Here is an 8,936-nt window from a genome sequence, read left to right on the forward strand (position 1 = left end):
CCCAGTGCAGAGGATCTCTTTTCTCGGTATGGAGTTGGATTCGGTCGAACAGTCAGCACGCCTCACAGAGGAACGTGCTCAGTCAGTACTGAACTGCCTGAATACATTCAGGTGCAGGACAGCGGTCCCACTGAAACTTTTTCAGAGGCTCCTGGGGCATATGGCAGCCGCAGCGGCAGTAACCCCGCTCGGTTTGCTTCATATGAGACCGCTTCAGCACTGGCTTCACGGCCGAGTCCCGAGATGGGCGTGGCAACGCGGCACGTACCGAGTGGCAATCACTCCGGAATGCCGCCAAACCTTCAGCCCGTGGTCAGACCCCTTGTTTCTTCGGGCAGGAGTGCCCCTAGAGCAGGTGTCCCGGCATGCGGTAGTCTTCACGGATGCCTCTGCCACCGGCTTGGGGGCCACGTACAACGGGCATGCAGTGTCAGGGGTATGGACGGGCCCCCAACTGCATTGGCACGTCAACTGCCTCGAGTTGCTAGCAGTACGTCTTGCCCTGGGCCGTCTGAAAGGGCCGTTACGGGGCAAGCATGTGCTGGTCCGCACGGACAATACTGCGACCGTGGCGTACGTCAACCATCAAGGGGGTCTGCGCTCCCGTCGCATGTCGCAACTCGCCCGCCATCTCCTCCTTTGGAGTCAGAAGCATCTGAGGTCGCTTCGCGCCATTCATGTCCCGGGTGTGCTCAACCGTGTGGCCGACGAGCTCTCACGAGCTGCGCTGCCGGGAGAGTGGCGACTCCACCCCCAGGTGGTCCAGCTGATTTGGGGAGAGTACGGCGAAGCTCAGGTAGACCTGTTTGCCTCACCGGAAACCTCTCACTGCCAGTTGTTCTACTCCCTGTCCGGGGGAACACTCGGTACAGATGCACTGGCGCACAGCTGGCCCCGGGGCCTTCGCAAATATGCGTTTCCCCCAGTGAGCCTACTTGCACAGACCTTGTGCAAAGTCAGGGAGGACGAGGAGCAGGTCCTGCTAGTTGCGCCATATTGGCCCAGCCGGACCTGGTTCCCGGAACTCACGCTCCTCGCGACAGCCCCTCCCTGGCGAATTCCTCTGAGGAAGGATCTTCTCTCTCAGAGACGGGGCACCCTTTGGCACCCGCGTCCAGACCTCTGGAAACTCCATGTCTGGTCCCTGGACGGGACGCGGAGGTTCTAGGTGACTTACCCCCTGAGGTACTTAACACCATCGCTTCGGCACGTGCACCGTCTACGAGACGTGCTTACGCCTTGAAGTGGAACCTGTTTGTCGAGTGGCTGGCTCCCTCCACCCTCAAAGTTCATGCTGCCGCTATTTCCGCATGCCACGACCACATCGATGGTAAGTCCGTTGGTAAGCACGACCTGGTCGTCAGGTTCCTCAGGGGGGCGAGACGGTTAAATCCTCCTCGACCCCCCTCCTTACCCTCTTGGGACCTTGCTCTGGTGCTTCGAGCACTCCAGATTGCTCCCTTTGAGCCTTTGCAGTCAGCAGACTTAAAGATTCTGTCTATGAAGACTTTGTTGCTGGTTGCACTGGCCTCCATCAAGAGGATAGGGGACCTGCAGGCATTTTCGGTCGACGAATCGTGCCTAGAGTTTGGGCCGGGTGACGGCCACGTGGTACTGAGACCCCGGCTTGGCTATGTGCCCAAGGTTCCTACCACTCCCTTCAGGGACCAGGTAGTGAGCCTGCAAGCGCTGCCCCCGGAGGAGGCAGACCCAGCCCTGGCGTTGCTCTGTCCAGTTCGTGCTTTGCGACTGTACATAGACAGAACTCGAAGCCTCAGGACCTCAGACCAGCTCTTTGTCTGTTACGGAGGCCAGCAGAAGGGAAAGGCTGTCTCCAAACAGAGGATGGCCCACTGGGTAGTGGACGCCATCGCCTTGGCTTACCAAGCACAAGGCGTGCCCTGCCCGCTCAGGTTGCATGCCCACTCTACGAGAGGCGTAGCATCCTCCTGGGCGCTGGCTCGTGGCGCCTCGCTGACAGATGTTTGTAGAGCTGCGGACTGGGCGACACCTAACACGTTCGCTAGATTCTATAGCCTTCGCGTCGAGCCGGTCTCCTCCCGTGTTCTCACCTCAGGTCAGAGGCACGGAGAAGTCCCAGCTTAGTGTCGGCTTGCTGCGTTACATGCGCTTATTGCTCCAGAGAGTCCCTACAAGGCAGACCCTGTTGAGTCCTCCGATCACCCTTCGGCAGCCAGACGTGGCGGAGCGTTGGCGCCAGGCCTTTACTCCATTGTATCCTTGAGAACTGGATTTAGGCTGGGTTCCATATGTGTGACCCTACGGGGATCCCATGTGTATTATTCCACGAGTTGCTCCTAAACGAAGCCCGTGTCTTTCCCTCTGGGAGAACCCACCTCTCGTCGGGTTGGAGTCACCCCAGTATTCCATGTGTAGTACAATCCTACGGGGTTGGTCCATATGTACTCTCCACATAACTCCTTCGGGGAAGGATGTGGTTCCGCAGCGGTCCTTTCCAAGGAAAGGGTACGCTTTCCCAGTGTTATTCATTAGTCTCACTGAATGGGTTTGGTGAACAGCAGTGATCGACACTCTCTGTGTTGGCCCTGGCCCACCGTCCTTAAGCAAGGGGGTTCAGGAGGCTTGCTACAGAGCGCTGGAAGGGGGCAGCTCCTGTGGCGCTTTGGTAGGGATTCCTATTCGTCGGTCAGTCCGACGTACGTCGAACGTGACCGACTGAATGGGAACGTCTCGGTTACATAGGTAACCCTCGTTCCCTGAAGGAGGGAACGGAGACGTACGTCCCGTCGCCACAGTCGCTGGACCCCGCTGATGCTGCCGCCTTACCTGTTCGGCTCCTCAGCGAAAACCTAAAGATGCAACGCACCTGCTGCTCATTATATACCCGCGCTGCGAGGTGAGCAGCTGCTGCATATGATTGCATGCCAATGTGCATTGGCTCGTTTTAGTTACACTCGAAGCAGATTGGCCTCTCTAGCGAGATTCCTATTCGTCGGTCAGTCCGACGTACGTCTCCGTTCCCTCCTTCAGGGAACGAGGGTTACCTATGTAACCGAGACGTTCCCTGATGGAGGGAACGGAGACGTTATGTCGTGATGACATTAGGGGATTTACTTGGAAGCCCTGACTGCCTCTGATAAGAGAAAACGCCAATGAAATTTGGCTAGTGGATTTTGCATACCTGAGCCACTCCCCATGCATACGGGTATAAAAGGGCGACAGGTGCATCCACTCATCAGGTTTTCCACTGAGGAGCCGAGAACGTGTCCCTGGCAACCAGCGATGGTTCAAGATTGTGGCATGGGGACATAACGTCTCCGTTCCCTCCATCAGGGAACGAGGGTTACGTACGTAACCGAGACGTTCCCTATCTGTCGGTCACTACGAGTTATGTCGACCTTGTGGCATGCAGATGTTGACAAGCTAGTGCGTGACAGACAAATGCGATGCGAAGGTCGCAATCTTCCCGTCGCCCCAGCGCAAATTCGCTAACCTTGGCGCCCGCAGGGACCACTGAGTACATTGCTGCTGGAGATAGCCAAGCCGCTGTTCCTTTCCCCAGAAATCGGAAGGGATTTCGACCTTCTATGAAAGACTGCTTCAAGTCTTTCCTGTTTGTTGTTACAGCCCGGCAGTAACGACGGGGAAGCAAGCCTTCCGGAGAAGGGCGCTACGAAGGCCACACCCTGCCCGAAGGGAGGTAACGTGTGGAGACACTGGTATGGACTGGCCCAAGCCTGGGGCAGTGCTACATACGCCTGGACCCCGGGCAGATCCTACCTAGGAGAAGGTAGGAGGGCTGCCAGCAGGGTCTGACAGAGCTCTGTCAAAGGGAAGACACGGGTTTACCGTGAGGGAAACCGTACCGTGGATGAATACACATGTGGGATCACTCGAAGGGAATCAGGCCACATGGGCACCTAGCCGAGTACAGGGGCTGACCGGAGACCAGGGCAAGCTAAGACCGGTACTGGGCCTGGCGTCAGACTGCTCCGCCCAGCCTGACTGCCGGGGGTGCTGGAGGAACTCCGCCAAGGTTCGTCGTCCGGGGAACTAACTGGAGGAGAGAATAGGCGCTCATATCCCCGGGTAAGGGGGAATGGCGCAGCAAGTGTGACACCGGCCAACTCTTCCCGCCACTTACCTGTTACCCAACACACGGGAAGAGACTGGCTCAACGCGGAGACTGTAAAATCTCGCGAAGGTGTTCGGTGTCGCCCAGCCCGCAGCTCTACAGATGTCTGCCAAAGAGGCGCCGTGCGCCAGCGCATAGGAGGAGGCAACACTCCGTGTGGAGTGAGCCCTCACCCCGAGGGGGCACGGCTCGCCTTGGGATTGGTACGCCAAGGCGATGGCATCCACTATCCAGTGGGCCAACCTCTGCTTGGAGACAGCCTTCCCTTTCTGCTGACCTCCGTGGCAGACAAAGAGCTGCTCAGAGCTTCTGAAGCTCCGGGTGCGGTCCACGTATATGCGCAGCGCTCTTACGGGACACAGCAACGCCAAGGCTGGGTCTGCCTCCTCCGAGGGCAGTGCTTGCAGGTTCACCACCTGATCGCGGAAGGGCGTGGTGGGAACCTTAGGCACGTATCCAGGCCGGGGTCTCAGGACAACGTGAGAGTAGGCCAGCCCAAACACAAGGCACTCTTCGCTTACCGAAAATGCTTGGAGGTCCCCGACCCTCTTGATGGAAGTGAGCGCGGTCAGGAGCGCTGTCTTAGCCGACAGGAATTTCAGCTCGACTGAGTCCAGCGGCTCAAAGGGACCCCTCTGAAGTCCAGCCAGGACAATAGAGAGATCCCAGGAGGGCATCAGGGGTGGCCTAGGAGGATTTAACCTTCTGGCACCCCTCAGGAACCTCACGATGAGATCGTGCTTCCCCAGGGACCGGCCGTCCACTGCATCGTGATGGGCCGCAATAACAGCCACGTACACTTTCAAGGTGGAGGGCGACAGCCTGCGCTCCAACCTCTCTTGCAGGAAAGAAAGCACCACTCCAATCGTGCATCTTCGGGGGTCCTCCCGACGAGAAGAACACCAGTCCGCGAACAGACTCCACTTCAGTGCATAGGCTTGCCTAGTTGAAGGGGCCCTAGCCTGAGTGATGGTGTCCACCACAGCCTGTGGCAGGCCACTCAAGTCTGCCGCGTCCCACGCGGGTGCCATATGGTGCCGAGCCCCTGAGAAAGAAGGTCCTTCCTCAGAGGGATGCGCCAGGGAGGGGCTGTCGCGAGGAGGGTGAGTTCCGGAAACCAGGTCCGGGTGGGCCAATATGGCGCAACCAACAAGACCTGCTCCTCGTCCGCCCAGACCTTGCACAGTGTCTGTGCGATCAGGCTCACTGGGGGAAACGCATACTTGCGCAGAGCCCAAGGCCAGCTGTGTGCCAGTGCGTCCGTGCCGAGGGGGGCCTCGGCCAGGGAGAAATACAGCTGGCAGTGGGAGGACTCGCGGGAAGCAAACAGGTCTACCTGAGCTTCCCGGAATCGACTCCAAATCAGCCGGATCGTCTCGGGATGGAGCCGCCATTCTCCGGGGAACGTGAGCTGTCGTGAGAGCGCGTCGGCTGCACGATTGAGCTCCCCCGGAATGTGGACGGCGTGCAGCGATTTGAGCTGTGACTGACTCCAGAGGAGGAGATGGCGGGCGAGCTGTGACATGCGGCGTGATCGTAGACCTCCCTGCCGGTTGATGTACGAAACAGCCGCAGTGTTGTCCGTGCGGATCAACACATGCTGGCCTAGGAGCAGTGGCCGGAACTGCTTTAAGGCCAGATGCACTGCCAACAGCTCTAGGCAGTTGATGTGCCAAAGCAGTCGAGGCCCCGTCCAGAGCCCCGAGGCTGCCTGCCCGTTGCATGTTGCGCCCCAGCCCATGCTGGAGGCATCTGTTGTGACAACAACATGCCGGGACACTTGTCCTAAGGGCACCCCGGCCCGTACGAAGGCAAGGTCCGACCAGGGGCTGAAAGAGTGGCGACACCATTGCGTGATGGTCACACGACGTGTCCCGCGGGCCATGCCCATCTCAGGACCCGTGAGTGTAACCAGTGCTGAAGTGGTCTCATATGAAGCAACCCGAGCGGCGTGACTGCGGCTACGGATGCCATATGCCCCAGGAGCTGCTGAAACTGTTTCAGCGGAACCACTGTCCTGCCTCTAACTCCACACCGAGAAAAGAGATTCTCTGCACAGGGGAGAGCTTGCTCTTTTCCCAGTTGACCCGAAGCCCCAACTGGCTGAGGTGCCAGAGCACCAGGTCCCTGTGACCACACAACTGTTCTCGCGACCGGGCCAGGATGAGCCAATCGTCGAGATAGTTGAGGATCCTGAAGTAGAGGCTGTAAAACCCCTGCCTCATCTCGGCTGGAGGGACCGGCTCGATTGCACCCTTTGCCAGAAGGACAGCTATCTCCTCGCGCAGGACAGGTGCATCTCGGACTGCCACCGACGTCTCGAGGATGCCACTGAACCTGGGAGGCCGCCTGGTGAACTGAATCGCATAGCCGAGTCGAACTGTGCGAATGAGCCAGCGAGACAGGCTGGGTAGCGCAAGCCACGGCCCCAGATACCGTGCAAGTGGCACCAAAGGCACAATCGACGTGCCCACAGTGGTGCAGCGAGGGGGAGTAAGGTTGGATGGAACAGAAGGCGGTGCGTTCCCCGGGGGGACTGGCTAGAGGTGCGCGGGAGGCATCGCGTCCCCAGACCGCACTCTCTTGGCCACTGGCAATATGGGTCTCGGGTGAGAGTGAGGAGGCAGTGCGTCGCACACTGTCAGCCCGCAGACCTGGGAACCCGGAGGAAAGGGAAATTGCTCTTTCTTTGACAATGTGGGTACCCCTGGCAGAAACAAAAGAAAACACAAGATTCTCCACCCGGCCCTCCTCCGGGGGAAGGAGCGACGCTAGCCTCGTCATCTCCTGGGAAAGAGCAAATTCCTCCATCTCCGGGTTGTGCGCGTCAGGGCCGCTTTGTCGTCTTCCTGGAGGACTTTGCGGCCGGCTGAGGCGCAGGGGGCGCTGCACTCCTGCGAGAGGCTCGACGCACCGGCCTAGGTGACGACTCAGCACGGGGCGGAGCAGCTCTGGAGGACGCAGGAGGGCGCCCACGGCGACCAGCAGACTGGGGCCTGGCCCTTGGGCCAGCGGTGGCAGCTGGAGCATCCCGCCGTTTAGGGAGGATGTGCTGAATTGCCTCCGTCTGCTTTTGTACTGCCGAGAATTGCTGGGCAAAACCCTCGACAGTGTCGCCAAATAGCCCCGTCTGGGAGATGGAGGCGTCGAGAAAGCGTACTTTGTCGACGTCCTTCATCTCGGCCAGATTGAGCCAGAGATGGCGCTCTTGGACCACTAACGTGGACATCGCCTTCCCGAGGGACTGCGCCGTGACTTTCGTCGCCCGGAGAGTGAAGTCAGTCGCCGTGCGCAGCTCCTGCATCAACCCCGGGTCGGGACTACCCTCGTGCATTTGTTTCAGGATGGCCATGGCATGCAGGGCAGAGGCGGCCTGGCCCGCAGCGCTGTAAGCCTTGGCGGCAAGTGCGGCCGTCAGCTTACAGGCTTTGGACGGGAGACGCGGACGATTCCTCCAGGTGCCGGCGTTTTGTGGGCACAGGTGCACTGCAACCGCTCTCTCCACCTGGGGAATATCCACGTACCCCCTGGCCGCCCCGCCATTGAGGGTAGTGAGGACGGAGGAGGGAGACGAGCGGCTTCTGGCTGAGAAAGGGGCCGTCCACGACTTCGTCAGCTCCTCATGCACCTCCGGGAAGAAAGGCAAAGTGCGGCCGCTGGTTGCGTTTTGCGCCGATGAACCAATCATCCAGCTGCGAATGCTCGGGACTGGGTGGTCTGTTGACCTCCAGCCCGATACTCACGGCTGCCCGGGCAAGCATGGCCGTCAGCTCTGGGTCTGGATCGGCAGTGTTTGTGAACGCTACTGAACAGGAACACATGGAGTCAAAAGCTGAATAGAGCCGTGAAACACCAGAATAGCGTTAATATTTCTGAGAAATATATAAATAAAATGTGTTTTGTTTCTATGTGTGTGATATTTGGCTTTTATAATTGATTGTAGTGTCTAAGCATCATATATTATTTGAGAAAAATTGTAATATGAATATAGATTTACAAAAAAAAAAAAAAAAGTAACACTTTCTATGAAACCCATATTTATAATAAATTATAAGGGTATTCTTAAGGCATTATAATGAATGCATAATGCATTTTAAAAAACCTTATGAATATTCATAAGATGACATAACATATTATAAGAACAGTTTTAATGTATTATAAAATGTACGTATTTGTGGTTATATCTTTTAAGAGTATGATGATTTATAACACAGTGAACATGTTGCATCCACTTAAGTTACAATAGTTATAATGTATTATAGGTCTCATATCTTGCCATCTTTTATACTACTTTACATATTCTACTTTACTTTATCAAAGACCACTATAGTAATAATACTACTAATATTTTTTTTTTCTCAAACCACCATAATATCAGATATCAGATCAGATGAATGTGTAATATGACACATTTGCATTGAACTATTTTTATTGTAATATCAGTTTGATTATTTTGATGTTACCCTTTAGACAGCTGTTGATAAGTAACTCTGCAACTACATGTCAACTAGCAGTCACTGGAGTATTAGTAGTATATCTGCTAAATATATGCTAACACTTTATTTTGGTGGTTCCTCAACAGACAAACTGACTATAAGTATCTCTGCAAGTACGTCAACATTCTACCCTAACCTTAACCTAAGCTTACTAATACTCTACTAATAATGAGGGTTAGTTGCAAAGTTGCTTATAGTCAACAGACTAAGGGGACCATCAAAATAAAATATAACCTAACATATAAACATTGCATTTTCTTGTCTTCAGCTGAAATTATTAACTAGCTCACATCAAAATTAATATTAGCCTCACAGGGAACACT

The sequence above is a fragment of the Barbus barbus genome (genome assembly GCF_936440315.1).
Source record: "Barbus barbus genome assembly, chromosome: 49".
NCBI classification, from domain to species: domain Eukaryota; kingdom Metazoa; phylum Chordata; class Actinopteri; order Cypriniformes; family Cyprinidae; genus Barbus; species Barbus barbus.